The 18,816-nt window shown below is 40.8% G+C and overlaps 1 long non-coding RNA gene across 1 annotated transcript in view; it reads left to right on the forward strand.

The window, feature by feature from the left end:
• The window catches only part of LOC142602389 (uncharacterized), a 171,669-nt gene that overhangs the window by 143,605 nt on the left and 9,248 nt on the right, over positions 1 to 18,816 (forward strand). The gene's annotated exons all lie outside the window — the stretch shown is intronic.

Below are 18,816 nucleotides of genomic sequence, written 5' to 3' on the forward strand. Positions count from 1 at the left end.
CACATCCTGAGGTTTGATTATGTATTGACATTGACAGCACTGCTCGCCAACTAGAGTTCACCTGGACTAGAGTTTCTGGGTCAGTGCCAGAGAGCTTATCGCTCTGAACACCTAGCACTTAGCATATTTGTTTTAGTCCTTCCCCTATCTTACTCTGCCTTTGTGTTGTGTTTCAAGGGGCAGCGTGGCATGCTGTTGACAGAGTGTCTAGCACAATTTGGGAGTGACCCAACACCTAGTAGCATCTTTATACACACACATTCCTTTATGGAGAGAAGAAGTGGATTATGATGACCTGCAAAAATAAACACTTTGAAACCGAGGTCAGTGAAACATTGCTAGGAAATTACTTGCAGTGAAGATTCATAGCCATCAATGTTACCGGTCTGTAGTTACTGCCTTCATGGTCAAGATGCTGTATGCCCATGAAGTGGCACGGCCCTTCTCTTCGCAGTGCCTGCCAGTCCTGTGGCACACTGGTTTCGGAGTAGCCTCAAAGATGTTAAAAATCTCTGGTGCAAACTTCTACAGTCGGCTCACTTTCTCTACAGCCTCTGCTGGCTTCAGCATGAGAGTTAGTTATGGTCACAGTTCTCAACATCTCCACAACATCAAACTATGGTTAATAATAGTCTTTTTCTACCTACTTTGTAATTGTTCAGGAAAGCCTGAATCTTTAACTTCTTATGGTCAGGCCTCATGTGGAATATGCTGTCTTCATTTAGTTGGGGAGCAGAATCTGAGAGATCTGGCATATCTTTAAATATTTTACCCTGAAAAATCACTTTATTTATCAGCTCAGCGGCTATCACATTTGGTCCCACTTCATGTCCTTTCAGACCCTATCCAAGATGTCATCAGAGTTCACTTCACCATCCTATGTAGCCCACTATATGTTTTAAATAATGCACTTAAAAGAAAATTGGAAGATGTAAAAATAGATAAATTAGTCTTTTCAGTTTAGAGATGGACTCAGCAATGGGACTCTGCATTCTCTTACCAGGTCTAGAAGAGAGCTGTGTGAACTTAAATCTTACCAATCTTGTATGCCAGAATTTATTTTTAAATTTTTGCTAATGTCTTTGGTAGTAGACATGTTTATAGATTAAAAAAACCCCAGGTGAGGAGTGAGTCATGGTGTGTTCTTTAGGTTAGACTGCTTATCAAAGTTTAGACTAAGAAGGGCAAGCAGTGTATTAATTTTACCAGTCTCTTTTCATACACTTCATGCATATAAATCTCCAAAAACCTCACAGATCAAGTTGGCTGATACAAAGTCAAATACAGCTTCATGACAAAATTTGGCCAAAGGATGTCTTAATTAGTGCATATAACTGTTCTGTTTTCTTCACACTTAGGGATATTATGTCTTTCATGACTGGCTATTTTACTTCTTAGCCCTCTTACAGACAGTATGAATTGAAAGTCTGAACATAATAACTGTTTTGTAAACCTGAGGTATCAACTGGTTACTCCCGTTACTTTGTGAACAGAGTCAAAATCAGTCTTGGGGTAATTCTACTCATGGCAGTAGCCTTGCAACTGTGAGTAAACTTAGGCTATTAGTGTTGATTCCACGTAGGGCAAGTAAGTGCTTAACATTGCTTCTGTCTGGAAAGATTCTTGCCTTTCAAAGAAAATAGAAAAAGAGAGCCCAGTCAGCTCTGTATTTGCAGCACTTTGCACACCTCTGCTTTTGACCTTTATGTAAATGAGATAGCCATTCCACATCATTGAAACCATATGTTTAAATTATTGGATACCTCTCAGACCAGTGATGCCAGAACAATGTGCAGGCAACAAAGAGGAAGGTGATTATGGAAAGCAAGAATTACCTTCTCAAATGAACAAGTCATGGACATTTTCCTTTCATGATACCTAGGAGAACTGTCAAGCTTCTGTGAGCAATGTGGATCTGCCAGTGATATGCTTGTAGCAACAGCTAAATACAAAACTCCCTTCCACCATCAAATACAGTCTGTAATTAATAATTATCTCCATTGTCTCCATTGTCTTCCACTATACAGGAAGCCTGACTGGGAAGGAAGGTTTTATTAGCTGACCTGGTGATCAAGCTTTGAAGATATAACTTTGAAAAACTTACTGTAGTGCACAGTATCAGAATAAATACTATAACTCAATACCTGTGACTCATAACTCAGCTTTTACCACTATCTCCCTTTGGTTAAGGGCTGTGGCTTCATGCGTCTAATTATTTTATTTCTAGTTCCACTCTTTATAGATGTAACATAACCATGTACAGTGGTACTGTGATGAGCTGTGGCTTGTAAATTGAATATCTTTGGACCAGTGTTGCTTAGCATCTCTACTTACTGTACAACTAATGAAAAGAGGTTATGCCTAAATTAATCCCTAGTGCAATTCCAATAAAGAGAATGGAGCCAGGCATGCATATACTGCTCAGCGTTTTTTTACTTCTCCCTGTTATTCAAGTCTATGAAGCCACAGCAGAAGAGGGAAATAAAAGAGGGTGAGGAAGAAATAAGAATAAATGGACATCTGGTGACTTTGTAACTCCACCTGTGCTATAATAGAGCAATGCAAGTGTGCCAGAAAGAAAACAGTACATCACGAAGATTCTGGCTTTTATCTGAAGAATATCTCTTATCCATAAAGATCATGAAAAGCTTTACACTAGTGGAAGTGTGAATAACACTGTTAAGTCCTTTCAGTCAGAGAGGTGAAAAGGCAGTCATTGGACTGGGAAAGGGTAATTGACTGGTGGCTTCTGTGACCCTGCTACTCAGAGAGAGAAGGACCTTGTCAGTCAGACAAAAATTACTGCTTAGGAACAAGCACAGAAATTTAGTCATGTAGCTCCAGTTATTAGTTAGGTCTGTGCATTTTAACCCTTCATGCAATGGTTTAAAAATACAGGAAGAGACAAAGCTAACAGCAGTCTGAAGACATTTATGCCTTTAATCAGAAACATGCTAGCTGTTAGTGTCCTTCCTTTAAAAGCACAATTAGGGAGCAGCAGGAGGGAAAGGAAGGGAAGATGGTGAAACCCGAGGGAGCCTCTGGGAGCTCTGCTTCCTGCGGTGCTAATAGCGCTCCATGGAGTCACCTTCACGTAGGGGGTATGATGTGTGGCTGGGGAAGAAAGCTGAAGGTCACTGCTCCAAATTTTGCTTTTACACTGAAATGTAAAAGGAATTGCTTAAGCTTTACAGTGGCTGAGAGCAGAATTTGGCACTATCTTCCACTTGTGCCCTCCCTATCACAAGATTAAAGTTTTGCAGTCCAGCAGGGTTTGAGTGACCTTCACATCTCAAGGTCGGGCAGTTTTTTTTGTCTGAACTTCTAAGGCTCTCCTTGCTGCTAATCTTATGTATAGAAGGAGAAATTGTTCCTGACATGTAAATGCATCTGTCCCAAATCAAAGTCTGAATTTGACTTCTGGAAGACCCCAGGAGAGACCTTTCTGTTCCCATTCTGTTCTACAGTAGCTCTGAAAAGACTGGCTTGTGGATTTTGCCCAAGGAAGATATTAGAACAATCCTGTGGAGGTTTGTTATTGTCATCAAATGGACTTAAAAGAAAGAAAACAAATTGCTGTATTTTCAGAGAAAACTAATGCATTTTACTTTTGGTCCTTGAAGGTTGTTCAGGAGGGGACAGGTACTGTTTCAACTGACTGGAACTTTCTTGATGTGTTTCATCGCTTTCTGATTCAACATTTCAGTTTTTGGAAAAGTTGCTTAAAGTATTGAGGTGCCTCTATGTTTTTCCCATTTGAAAAGGAATTTCATTTCTTTAAAGTGTCAGCAGATATTTAGAGTACAGCCTTCCCCTAAGGAGAACCAGCATTTGTTGGATTTGATTTATCTGTGGGATGTTCCTTCATTTGTCATTGGTGAGGCAAAAAAGTAGGCAATCTGGAGGCAGGCTATAGTGGTGTGAGCAAAGACAAGCTCTCCTGGTGAAAGGCTTCTAGCTGGCCAGCTCTGCCTAAGAATGAGCAATGGTGGCTGGAGAAAGGCAGAGCTGGGTTACAATACAGTTGAATCAATTTAGGACAATTTGAACCTGAATTCTTTCTGATTATTTGGTTTCAACTACTGATGACTGTCAGTGAGCATAACTGTAGAAACACACCCAGCTCTGCCATGGGAGTGAGCATTTACTGTGGCATGGATAAGTATAGAAAGTTAAGCAATGCCTTTTTTCCTTGCTCTAAGACAAATTTTTGTGGTTGTTTCCAGCGATCAGACAAAGGCTCTGATCTGTGACTAAGCACATCAAGTTGACTTCTCTTTTGATTGATTTTTGATATTTACAAATGCTGTGATACTGGCAGATCAGACGTTATGAACTATATCCTATGGTTTTGTCTGTCAAAATCTAAATACAAGTACTATATAATAAGGAAGGCATTAACTTAGATAAACAGATTTATAATGAAGTAAAAAAAAATCATAAGAAAAAGTTAGGATATAACAAAATAGTCTTGCATCACTTGTCATTGTCTCATAATTAGCAGCTCATCATTTCTTGACCTTGTATAGCGTTTGTAGGAGACAGTTCCTGTGGTGCAAATAGGTCAAGACTCAGTCTGGCATCATTGTTATTGATTTTTATAGGCCTGAAATCCCAAGGAGCTGATGTGTATAGAGATAATACCGTGTGCTGTTCAGTGTATAAAATATACGTAATTTTTTTCCCTGAAGTGGGGCTGAATAAAGACTGTTTATTTTTCACACTCCTTAAATGAGGAACACAGTGATTGACTATAGCTATGAGGTGTACATATACTATTGAAACAAATTATGGGAAAAGAGTTGTATAATTCATTCACTGTTGTGAGCTAAGTTCATATAACACTGTCTCAATGACTGACTGATATTGCTGTTTAGTAGATGTGACATTTAAAAGTTTAATCATGATCCTGCAGCATTCTCTGGCTCATTCTAAATCGTAGAATAAGAAATGGGGCATTTGGCATGCTTTCAGGCACACTGCTATCTGCTGCAAAGTACTCAGTAATATTTCTAAATGCATGTATCAACCTTTTCATCTATTGATCTCAAAATGTTTTACTGAGTTAAGCAAGAATCATCACCCTTCTATGTAAAAAAAAAAAAAAAGGAGGGAGGAATGAAGAACATTACCCAAGCCCTTTACAAAATCAGACTGTTTCTTGTGATCATATATACAGCAGGAGACCAGTGTCCAGCACTTCTGTGCATTAGGAGAATCTTTCAGGGTCTGAGCTTTGAGGCTCATGTCTGCTTACAGTGAGACTTTAATCATTTTCAGAATACCAATTCTGTCTTGACAGAGTTGTAGGTAGCTGCACAGATGAAGACATTATGCTAGATGTATCTCTTGCTCCCTGTTTTCAGATTTTTTTTTTTGTTTGGGAACTTGAGCAGTAAATCACAGGTGAAAAAAAAAAGAAAAGTAAATCATATGATTATATTGAATTTGGTCTTATTACAGATATCAAAAAAACCCCCCAGAACTAGTGAAGAAGTTTTAAAATATTGAAATGTCAGTGGTATTATGCACATGACTTAAATTACTTTTCCCAATGAAGAAGAAACATGGAAATGTGTTCAAATCTTTTCTCTGTCTTCAATGAGCTGACATAAATTTGAATTCACAGTTTTTACTTCGGGTTTTTTTCCAGTCTGTTAATAATTGAATTGAAAATATTCTCACATACTTTCAACTTAGGTTTACCTGAGACATTATAAGGACTATTTTACCTCAGCAAAGGCATGTAGCCTATTGAAACGGATTTCTTTTGCTGAATTATTTGAGGGATTCTGAAAATTTGATTGTATATAATTCAGACTCAAGAATTAGGCAAAAGAAAAAAACACATGTACATAGAAGAATAAATACAAATGTTCTTTGGACCCTTACTCGATGTTCCTCTTGGGAGAAAATAGGACTTGCTTTTATGTCCCCTTGAAATGTCAACACTAGTTTGGAGAGTTGGGGAGGAGCCACCTTCCTTGCAGTAATGATCTAATCTTTTAGGAAGTTCAGGTGCTGGCGGCTGGAGAAGCCTTTGCAGCCCATACCTTGGACATTTGATGTGGTGGTTAGTGTCAAATTTTTAGTTTTACCAGAACAAAGCAACTGTGCAGTCTCTGGCCTCCTTTCTTCCCAGTGCCTCTCCCTGATGTTATCAAAATGGTTTAATGGTCTGTTTTTACCTATGTTCTCTTAAGAATCATCAGTTGTACCCACCCTCATTTTGGGGTTGGATACACAACATCAGCATGCGTGTTTTCACCCTGTGGCCTTCAGCGTCAGCCTTGGTGCTGTGCCAGGGATACTATAGCTTTCTGAAAAGCATATGAGATATCTGCTAATCAGCAAGTGGTGAGCAGCTAATGCCTCTGATGAAAAGCATCTTTGGGGGTGAAGACTGAGAAAATGAAGGGGTCTTGGTATTAAGCATGATGTATTTCCTTAGTTTGGTCTTGAACTCGACCTGTCCCAAGTAGTTATTTACTGGCCTTATATGGTAAGTGCTCTTCTCTTCCTTCAATTCTGGTGCAAAACTGTGAGGTTCACCTAATCGCATTTTCATCGTACTGATTTAATGGGGGAACAACGGGAAGCGGAAGGATAAAAATCACGGTGCTGAGAGGCTCCAAACCTGTTTTTAGCACTTTCTGTTCACAATGTGTGCTGGTAGTCATTGCATATGATTATGTATCATGGTCACAATATGTCCCACAAAGTAAGGAAATATTTTGCATTTTATATAGATGAGGAACTGAGAGGAAATGTACATATCGAAGAAAGCCAGATGTTGAATGAGGAGTTCAGTAAGGTTCATGGAAAAAGAGCCTTTATTCAGTGGTCTCTAAAAAGACTATCCTCCCTCCTTTTACTTGTGCTTTTCAGTTCTTTCTAACTGGGTGTTTAACCTGCTTTTCTTTTTCTGTATCATTTGCCCTTCTACTATTTTCCAGAAATCAAAAGCTTTGCTAGTAATAGTAGCCCATGAACTCCATCAGAGAGTACCTCGGCAGTGTAGACTGTCAAGTAGCTGACTCACTGGAAGAGTGAAAGGTACTTGCATGAGGTATTAAACCTAGTAATCAAGCAAGAAGAGTGGAAAAAGGTAGATTGTCAGTTGGGAGAATTTGTCCACTGTAAACTGGCATGATAAAACCCTATGTAGAAATGCTTAATCCCATTTATTATGCAGGGATTAAAAGTGACTTTAACTTGCTTGTCAGAGGGATGATGGATGAAAACTTCTTATTTATGCATTTGCTCAGTAAAGTCTATTAAGATGCAAGTCTAGGTAGAATTGAGTATGCTAATTTCAGAATAGAGCAAATCCATTACACTGGTGAATCTAACAAAATGTGTTTCCTTAGTAGACCCTACAATGGTTCTAAATGAAAACAATGTTCAATATTTTAAACTACAGTCTGTGCATATGTAGAGAATTGATTATCTAAGAGAGACAAATGTTCACTCATGGCTTCCCTTCTGGGCCCAGCAAAATTCCTGCTCACTTCCCATTTTATTTCTCTGAGCTCTGTTAATTTGTTCAGTACTCAGATTCTAATGAAAGTTACATTTAGGAATGTTTTATGTACCCTTTACTACCAAAGTTTTCAGCTGCATTTCCTTTCCACACCCTGTTACCTTCTCTGCTTCTTTCTTGTGTGAAAAGGTGCAATTTCTGGCTACCACTGTGAGCTCTTCTGTTATTGGTATGGAGGAGGTTAAATGTTCAACATCTTTGTTGGCAACATGGACAGTGGGATTGAGTGCACCCTCAGCAAGTTTGCCAATGACACCAAGCTGTGTGGTGCGGTCGACACGCTGGAGGGAAGGGATGCCATCCAGAGGGACCTGGACAGGCTGGAGAGGTGGGCCTGTGCAAACTGCATGAAGTTCAACAAGGCCAAGTGCAAGGTCCCGCACGTGGGTCGGCGCAATCCCAAGCACGACTATAGGCTGGGCGAGGAATGGATTGAAAGCAGCCCTGAGGAGAAGGACTTGGGGGTATTGATTGATGAGAAGCTCAACATGAGCTGGCAGTGTGCGCTTGCAGCCCAGAAAGCCAACCGTGTCCTGGGCTGCATCAAAAGAGGCGTGACCAGCAGGTCGAGGGAGGGGATCCTGCCCCTCTGCTCCGCTCTTGTGAGACCCCACCTGCAGTACTGCGTCCAGCTCTGGGGGTCCCAGTACAGGAGAGACATGGAGCTGTTGGAGCGAGTCCAGAGGAGGGCCACGAAGCTGATCAGAGGGCTGGAGCACCTCTCCTGTGAGGACAGGCTGAGAGAGCGGGATTGTTCAGCCTGGAGAAAAGGCGGCTCCGGGGAGATCTAATTGCAGCATTCCAGTATCTGAAGGGGCCTACAGGAAAGCTGGAGAGGGACTGTTTATCAGGGAGTGTAGTGACAGGACAAGGGGTAATGGGTTCAAGCTGAAGGAGGGTCGATTTAGATTAGTTGTTAGAAAGAAATTCTTTACCGTTAGAGTGGTGAGGCACCGGACCAGGTTGCCCAGAGAGGTTGTGGAGGCCCCGTCCCTGGAAGTGTTCAAGGCCAGGTTGGATGAGGCTTTGGGCAACGTGGTCTAGTGGAAGGTGTCCCTGCCCGATGCAGGGGGGTTGGAACTAGATGATCTTTGAGGTCCCTTCCAACCCAAACCATTCTATGATTCTGTGAAATACTACTGGTGCCCTTCCAGCTAGTCAGGTACATATTATAATCCTGAGTTATAGCACAATAGCTGTTGAGGATGTTTCTCCTGCTTCTCTCTGAAGTCCTTTGAATAGCATTTTTTGACCCTCAGCACTCAACCCCAGCTATACTTAAATACTCATCGAAATATCATGAAGAGACAGTACCCTCAAAGCAGAGGTCCATGGAGATGGCAATTGCCCACGGCTGGCCAGTGGGATGGCTCCAAGCAGTCCTTATCTTACCTGGTGTAGTAGGAGGTTGTCAGAGCTGTTCAGTGTTAGCGCAGGGAACCTAAAGTCTTGGACAGTTTTCCAATTTTTCATTTCATCTTAACCCACCAGTCTGTATCTATTTTAACTTTTCTAGAAATTCAGTGGGTGGCACAGACTTCTGCAAGTGAGGAAGTTTCAGCCAAGGCATACCAGTTAGTCAAGGAACTGGAAAAGCCCATCTGACCATATCTCATATTTTATAGTAATGCTCAATATTTGCTTAGATTGGAGAGAATTCTACTAATGCATCCTTTTTATATAGTGTTAAGTTGACGAACGGAAGGTAAGTAACCAGACTGTACAGCAAGTCAGGCACAGACTTCAACCTCAGTCTTCATGTCCTTGCTGCTGCGCTGGTCCTGATCCCACTGGAACATGCTGCTTCTTTCGAAAGTGTGTCTTTTATTCTAGAAATAAGTATATGAAAACAAAATAATAACAATAAAAGAAAATATTTCCTTAGACATAGAGTATGTGAGTAGATGGAGTGCAGATATGGACAAAGCTAGAGAGTGTTACTGTCGCCACTGGTGCCAGGGATTGCACTAAAATGTGCCTAGATGTTAACTTAGGGTTAACACAGTCAATCTCTCTACTCAGAGTATTTTCAAGAGTAAACATGTTGAGATATTGCTTTATTGTTTCTGCTAGAAATCAGCTTTGATTGGATTTTAGGAAATGGCTTATTTTTTCGATACTTTATTTATTTTTTATATCAGACATTGTAGCTTCTGCTATCCTATACATCTTCTAGGTACAGATGGTGCAAAAGCCATCAATTTCATATGTTCAGAGAGATAACGTATTAAGGAAACTGTGACATGTATACTAGAAATACTGTATACCTGTAGGAAATACAGCCTTGTATTTCTACATAACCTATTTACATGAAGTTATTGGCACCCAGAATTTCCATACTTCTGTACCTACCCAGCAAACTGCTATAAAGTTTCTGTGGTCAGTCATTCCCTGCTTTGCGCCTTATTTATGCATTGCACAGTTGATGTCAAATCAGACCTGGCACTTTGTTTATGCTGCACTTATTTTGCACAGATAGGAATGACTGACAGGACTGCAATGCAGAAAGGAATGCGACCCCTATTTCTCGTATGTGTGTGCACTTCTGGAATTTTTTAAGGAATATAAAAATGCATATTCAAGTCTAACGGTGCAGAAATTACTAGAAAAAAATGTTGTATTTTAAAAAAAATTAGTGATGCCACTTGAAGCTGAACATGCACAACCAAGAGAGATTTGCTGATGAAGTGTTACTGGGGCAGATGGTTTCTGAATGGATGGATAATAAAACAGAAGTGTAAGACTACTCTGAGCTGAATGTAGGTGAAGTGCTTTCTTTGACAGTGTGGTGCAAATGTGAACAAAAGGAAAAAATGATTCAACTGAAAATATTACAGCCAAAAAACCCAGGCTGTTTTGTTACTTTACTACCAAGACTACAGTAGTTCACTCTCTAATGGTTTTTCATCCTCATTAGTTTGGATTAATTGGTGAAATAGTTACAGATTAATTTAGTAGAAAGATGTTGTTTTTGTTGTTGTTGTTTGAATCAGAGTATTCTGTTCTGTGATGTACTATAGGAGTCATTCATAGAGAACTCATGACATGTATGAATACTCTTTTCTATGAGGACCAAATATCTTACCAAATTACAATACTGAAATGTAAAGACTAAATAACATAAGTATTTTCATGATAAATGTTGAACTGCAGCTTTTTCCTACCAAACACTTGATACTGGGAAGATAACGAAAACTGTGCTGCAACATGACTCACCATTCTACCTCCACTAGTGGTAGCTGTAATTTCGATACGGAAAAAAGGTACGAATGAATTCCTAGTTGTAATAAAAGAAAGTTGTCTTTTTATCAATTCTTTCCTGCTCCCACTGAAAACAGAGAAGAAAGCTGCATTGGCTTTGCCAGGAGACCTTGAGTGAAGCAGGGGCAAGCTAAGACTGAAGAGCTGGAGAGGCCCTCTCTTTTGTCTGGTCATGGTCTGGGGACACCGTAAGTCAGGGGACTGGAGGAAGCAATGAAGTACCAATTCCAAGTGGAGCTCAATCAGAAATTTGGCCAAAGAGTCAGAAACTGAGGGAGCCCATGCAGAGAGATAGGCATCTTGCATAATATATGTTCATATTATATTATGTGGACATATGGGTCAAAAGTGCCAGGATGTAGAACCCACCCTTTCCCAGGTGTTTCTTGAGACAGGTGGCAGTGCAAGCTGTTGGACATATAGAAAAATGAATATATGTGCTGCTGAGCTGCGGCTGTGCTGCAGTTTCAAAGTGTCAGACTTGCAATGCATTTTCAGAATGTTTCTGCATCACTTCGTCAGCAGGACTGACTTGGCATAAGCAAACCTGAGACTGAACTGGATCTCAGCATCTGCAGTCTAGCACCTTACGGATATGACAAAGAAAGATATAGGGCAAGGATCAGGATGGGCTACAGCAGCAGGCAGGAAAAAGAAGCGAGACACGAGACCTACCTGTTTTGTAGCACTGTCAGTGCAGAGCTAGTTCATTCAGTAGAGATCTCAGCTACGCTATGTGCAAGACCTATAGATGTTGAGAAAATGCAAAAAGTAAAACAGTACGCAAATGAAGCGTTGAAGAGAGCGAAGTCACTGAGCAGTTGGCAGCCATCGGTTAACTATGGGGAACTGGAGCTGTTGACAGCAGTACAGAGAAAATACTGTTTTGTTTAACTTTCAACTTTGTCAACGGGTTTAGTCAAATGGCTCTTTCAAAATTGATAAACCAACTGGGAGTTGAAAAAGTGGGAAATGCTGTGTTCTTCCATGCTAGGGGTAAACACATGACATCACTGCAATGGGGTCTGAAAGAGACACTAGGCATTGGATTACAGACTGATTACCTTAGTCAAGTTCAAACATAGAGCCTGGGTTGTAAAAATGATGGCAGTCTTTTTTTTCTGTAGTATCATTGAAATCGATCACTTTTCATGCATAGAGGGTTGATAGACAAGTCCCAGACATCACTGGACATAACCTTATTGATTTTCTTGATAATCAAAAAAGAAAAAAAAAATCACAGGGGAAAATGAGAGACAAGATGAACTACAGACCTCTGACTGGGTGATCTCTCAGTTTTACCTATACTTAAAACTTGTCTGTACATGAAAAAAACCCATGTATCTGTTCTTGTCCTTTTCTTATGCTTTTAAAAATGTTGATTCTCAAATGTGTCCTCAAGCAAAAGGAGAGGAAATAATAATGAGGGGCAAGAGTTGAAAACCAAAATTTTTGTGAGTCTAGACTTCAGAAATAATTTGGATTTTGTCAGTAGTTTAGGCAGTCAACTTCAGCCTCCCTTACACGAATTGGCATTTTTAGGACAAAACTTCATTGCTCAGAAATTCCTGATATTTTTCTCCCAAATTTAGTTTTATTTATCCAGAAAATGTAAAAGGAACATCTGAATGAATTCTGCTTTTACCAGTTCTTCTGGGCTAGTGTGGTACTGTAATCATGGACAAATTGTGTAATTCTCCTGGGCATCCAGCCCTGCCGTACAGCTGAGCAAAGGCTCCCAGGATGGAAAAGGCCTTTCTAGGAAGGCAAAAGCCAGCCTGGCGTGACAGAGATATTTATTGTCATTTTCTGTGGATTTTGAATTATGTCAGTCTATTCTCTGCGGTTATCATATCTAATAATGGAAGTAATAAGTCACTGTAAATAACTGTGCATTTCCAGACCATTCCAGGTGAAATAAACATCAGAAAAATATTAAATAATGTAAGCATTTAAAGTGAGGTTTCCAGCTGCCTCTTCCACCTTGACATTGCTTTTACATGGGAAGCGATAGGACTGGAAGCCTTAATAAGAAAACTTTGATGGGAGAAGAGGGTGGAGGAAGGAAAACTTCCTGGAGCTGTTGTTTAGCCTGGGGGTAGGCAGCGCTGCATCCACTAACGTCAGCCACCTAAACTGACTGTTATCTTCCTGCAAATGCTGGAAACACACAGACACTTTCATTCTTAGCTATATAAATCTCACCAATTTCCGTGGAAATCTCTGAGTTGTTCAAGAGAAAAGGAAATCATAGCAATGATCTTTGCAAGAAAAGCATTTGAATGAAGGCATTTTCTGGGGCACGTTTCATGTGCTGGAGTTCCTGGAGGACTGGGATCATCTGGCTGATGGAAAGGAGGATGAGGAGAATGCTAAAGTGTAATGGAAAATCAGTAAACGGAACAGATGGTACATTCAGGTGGAAAAGGGTGAATGTTGCAGCAGGTAGGCACCCAGTTCAAATGGTTGTTTAATTGTCAAAAATTGCAAGCATGTCCTTAAAGTTCTTACGATACTCCAAACTCTGGCAATAAGGTGCAGGTTACTTGAAACTGGGGCCTCTACAGGCTCTTCTGGAGGTGACTGGGGCAGTGGGACAAGAAAGGCAGCAGCTGTTTTCAGTTTTGGAAAGCAAGATTTGCACCAGGGTTTGGTTCAAAATCTAGGGAGGACTCAAAGCACGTGATGAAAAGCATCTCACTTTTGCATTGAAGGAACTGGAAACCTTAAACCTCATGATCAGAAATGGAAATCAGTGTGCTAGCTCCCTCAGAACGACAGGTAAAACATGAACTTGCTGATGTGGTTTATATTGTGGTGCATTTTGAACTTTCCCTTAAGAGATGTTCCTGCCTCAGCCACAATATGGAGGGCTGTCCTGAGACCATCCTGGAGGTTTCTATGCAGTTAGCTTGAGTTTTCATCATAGGTTTAAATAAAATAATGTTGAAAGTACTGGAGATCTCTCAGATTAAGTACTCTCTGTTGTGTCTTAAGGTAGTCTTTAGCCACTACAGAAAAGACTGATAACTTACAGAATCTCCTCCTGAGACAGTCAGTTTAGACATATCTGAAGACTTTTCTGGGAAAACTTGGGAAGAAATATTCCAAAGTGCAAAATGTTTATCATTATATTTAAATTTTATGTAATTTGGGTTCTTTATTATTATATTTCATTTATAATATTGCCAGCACAGTTTTGTGCGGTTTTTTCAGTGCTTGCCTATTTATGTGTTCTGTAGTTGGAAAGCAGGATGAACAATAGGGAAATAACTGTTACATTGGTGCTTTTATTAGCTTTATATCCAACGTGAAGTTAGCCAATAGGGACTCCCCCAGTCCCCTTCCTCCCTTGAAAAAAAACATTCCATAGAGGTTGGTGGAGAAGAGATGCAGACCATCCGTACTTTTCACCTAAATTTCGAAAACAAAGCTCAAATATTTCTTGCATTACCCGCTGGAAGGGTGAAAAGAGAATGGAGACCTGGGAAGGGCTGAGTTTTCTGCATAGACGCTGAGTAATGCAGAGAGAGCGGGACGGTGGCGTGCCCGTTGCTGTCAGGGTGGACGGCACTGGAAGGGAGAGGCAGACGGTGCGGGGCAGGAGAGGGGCTCTGTCGGCCGTTTGTGTCTCACGATGAAAATGCTTAGTTTGTCTGTATTTTACAGTCTGTGTGAAAACGAGTAAGCAGCTTTAAGAAGACTTTTTTCACATACACTTTAAAAATGTGTTTTAAAATCTTTTTATAATCAAAAAGTTTGTCTGAGTGGAAAAGCAGTGAGAGCAGCCCGAGGAGGTGGTGGAACTGCAGCTGCACCAGGACAAGGCAGAGGCTTTGCCAGTGACTGCAGAGGGCTCCTGCATTGCTGCCATCGAGAGCAGCACGTGCATTCAGGAGGAGCACGTGCAGGAAACGACAATATAGAAATATGGGAGGGCAGCAGGGAGAGATGGCAACGCCGGTCCTGTGGGAGCTGATGACTCCTGATATGAGTCTGAATAGACACAGATGCTCAGGAGTGACACACAAGGAGAGGCAGATAGAAAGCCTCAGGGTACAGTTCAGGATAAAAGAAGGAATGAATAGGTTTAACAGGAAATGTAGGAGAAAACGTGAGGAGCCAAGTGTCCGTGAGGCAGTGTGGTATACAGGTATGGGGAGAGAAAGGGGCTTTAGGAGAGAACAACTTAGCTGTGGAGCTTCTGTATCGTATCTGTGGAACAGAGATTGATGGAGCTGGATGAAAAGGTTGGTGATGGAGAAAGAAACTGAGGAAGCAGTTGTAGACCATATAGTTGCATTTGGAGGTACAGGAGAAAAGAGGTTAGCATTGGTCTGCAGAGAAATAGATGGAGGACATGGTAAAGAAGGTGGCCAGTTTAAGATCATGCAAAGAGGTGGAGAGGAGGGAGAAACAGCTGGGAGGAGTGCTTGGGGAAGAGAGGAAAAGCAGGAAGTGAGGTCCCGATGTCCTGTATGAGATCCCTCAAGCTAGTGGAGGGATAAAACCAAACAGCAAAGGGACCGCCAAAGTTGCCTTGGTGGGCGGTACAGAAAGAGGGAAACTGCAGTTAAGTTTGTTAGGACAAGTACAAGGGAGGAGAGGATGAATTCCTATGGGAGCAAGGACAAAAGTGAACAGACAATACGGCTGTACTGAATAGGTGAACACTACTCACAGGATGAACTTCTGCATCAGTTAACTGTCTGATGGCACATTTTTGTGGCACTGTAATAAATGTCTGCTCTGCTCCCCTGTATTCCTGTGATTTCTATTGAGGAACCACAATGCACATGAAAGGTCTTTTATAAGTGACCAATTTGCGGACAAATAGAAACTGGTTTTCTAATAGAAGTGCACTTGAACTGCAAGTTGAACAAAATGCTCTGGAAACTGTAACATGGTCTCTGGAGACAGGGGCAGGTTAACAGAGATGGAGCATTGCTGAGCAGCCTCTGCAGTGTGGGAAAGGGCGTGCAGGCACGTGCACGTGGCTCTCCCCAGCCATCCAGCTTCATTCATGCCTCGCACTTCTCAGTTTCGATAGGCATAATTATTTTTAAATATATTTTTAAGCTAATGGAAAGGTTTTTAAAAATCTGTTGGGATTTGCAGACTTTAAAGAGAGGTTTCAAAGAAAGTAATTGGCTTTGCCTTCGTTCAGACACTGAAACTCAATTTTCAGTGCAGGAGAGCATTAAAAACAGTGAAGAAAAACGGCCTAAGTGCATATAGTTGTAATACATGCTGCATTTGTAGCATCCCCAACAGGATACAAAAACAATATAGCTCAGGCACTTTGCTAGCATGAAAGAGCATCATTCCTTTTGGTATTAGTTTATAGCACATGGAGTCATCTCTCACTTGCAGGAAAAGTCACTGAAATAATTTATATCACTATTAAACAGCTTCACTGCTGATCCATTGCAGCCTCAGCACATTAACTATATTTACCATCTAAGATACAGAAAAGAATCTGTCCTATCTGACGAGGAAGCAATAAAGTTTTAGTGAAATGGACGTAAATCAAAGTTTAAGTTTGCCTAGTAAAAATACATAAAGCTACGTTTCAGATCATGTTTTATGCATAGCAGTATTCTGCATTTATGAATAAAACCTGAATTTCTTGATAAATACTATTTCCATATTGTTGATTGTTTTGGTCTGTAAATTAAACTGTGTGTACTTTCCGTGATGATCTAAAGAAAAATGTGGGTTTTGGCCCACAATATCTCCTTTGTTTTTTTGCAAAAATAAGAAGTGTGTTGGATGGTAGAAAGGGGAGAGGAAATGGCCTAAGAATGTAAAGCTGATTGGCATTCGCTTCCTGGAATCATCTTGGTTTCCAGTGCACAGTTTGCTGCATAAACCTGGATTTCTGTTTTTCTTTTTGGAGCTTGTGGTATTGCATCAAGCTGTCACTTTGTTAAGGTCTTGCAGAGTGTCTGTATACATGACAGACTGGCCACAGGATGGGGTTTATTGCCATAAGTCCATTCCTGGAAGGTGATTTGGCCACCAAGAACCTTTGTACATGTAAGGTAATTTTACATGGTAACAGGGAAACATGCTCCGTGGTTCTTCTGTCCTTGCTTAGTTCTCTTGAGATTCTCATTCACTGATTACCTTTACTCAGACATTAACCAAAACACTGTCTTGAAAGCTGGTGGGTGGTTGCTGCTGTTGTGAGACAGGTCAGGTTTTTGATTGCGGCTCCCTTCTGTGATGACAAAGACCAGCTGGGTTTTGGAGGGAGCTGGGTGTGCACCGATGTGGAGCAACAGTGTTTTGAAGATGGATTGCAAAGCTGATGACAGTGGAGTGGTGGAGCAAGTCCACAGAGCTCGAAGGAAGTGCCATAGAGGAAGGCAGCAATAAGAGCTCTCTACGGTCAGGAAAATTCTCTTCTTTCCTCTAAGCAATTCTTTTGTACTGTATGTGCCAAGTTGGACCACACAATCTGATGACTTCAGGCCCCCTCAGACATTAGGTGGGCATTGTCATCACTGTTTTAAATGTGGTGTGCTGGATGTACTTCTTCCCCATAGATGGGGACAAAAGGATCAACCAGTTTCTAGCGACTAGAGAGAAAATCCTGTTGCAGTCCAAGGGCTTTGTGTGGTCTGTTGAAGATGACAGACATTTTGCTTATGTGCTGGCCCTCACATATCAAGGTTATAAATCGGGAGAGGGCAGGGAGGAAGAGGATGTTTGGGTTTGAAATATGTGATATTTTGATATCATCTGAGTATGGCTTAGCTGTTTCACAACTTGTCTAATTTTTCCAAGACCACTAACTGGTATAATAAAACCACTTGCAAATCTTGCTTTGAAGTTGTGAAGGTAACTTGCCAAGACTGTTTTTTTTCCCAGGAGAATTCAAGTCATGACATTGGCATTCAGAACCTACCAGTGCCCGGCTGCCTCCTGAGATAACTCCACGCCCGCGCAGGCTTACGCTGTGGCATGCCTGCCAGTTTCCAGCGTGGCTCTGGACTGTGTGCTGCATGGGCTACGATACCAAGTAAGCTGGCCTCATCTGGCAGGCAGACCATCTCTCTATGGACTTAATGGTCTTATATGGCTCACAAAATGAGATCAGATGATAATTTGAGCATGCTGTTACATTTTTTCTTCTCGTTCTTATCATCATTATTATTACCATCATTATTATTACCATCATTATTAACAGAACCATAGCTTATGCGTCTCTCCAGCAGAAATAACCCTCAAGGTCTGTTGTACCTAGGCATGAGTAGATGTTACAAACAAACAAGCTTGTTTGCTTCTCTTAGTTTAAAACAGACTTTTATGGTTACTTTAATGTATCCTTTTTCTTTATATCTTGAAGGCTTAAAAAATTTCGCTGAGACGTATCAGTAAAATGGGACCTATGCTGAAGGAGGCAGCTATCAGCTATCCAAGCAAAAGGATGCTTCAGAATACATCACTTTCTGTAGCATCTTTCATGTGGAGAAAGTTACCATGCTCGGCAGGCTATCTCAACGTGTCCGATTGCCTATTTTAACAAACACATCTTTAGGCTTCCCGAAGTAAAGTAAGGTCATTGCTTGGATGAGTAATCTGACACTTGGAAAGAGATGCAGTGTGATAGGTCTACTGCTCTCCAAACAGTGTGCAGAAAAAATAATAGTAAAACTAAAAGATAACATATAAGCAATAAAAAATAGCAAGTGTCTCTTCCTAGGCACATCAATCCTGGCATCATCAGCCCAGCCACGAGTTAGATGGTGAGGGGAAAACACAGACAAAATGTGTCTCATTATAGCACTGAAGATTACATGCCATCAAAAAGATAAAATTACCTGAGACCCTTCCAGATCACCTAAAAGTTGGGGTTGTGTATATGCAGCACATTGAAAATCTAGCCCAATTTATCATGTCTGCAAGAAAGCAAATAGTTGGTAGGTTTTGTATTTTAAACAGCACTTGAGGTGCATGAAAATAAATAAATAAGGTAACCTTAAAGTCTAAGCCCAGGAATGAAA

Source organism: Balearica regulorum, chromosome 6 (genome assembly GCF_011004875.1).
Source record: "Balearica regulorum gibbericeps isolate bBalReg1 chromosome 6, bBalReg1.pri, whole genome shotgun sequence".
Taxonomy (NCBI): Eukaryota; Metazoa; Chordata; class Aves; order Gruiformes; family Gruidae; genus Balearica; species Balearica regulorum.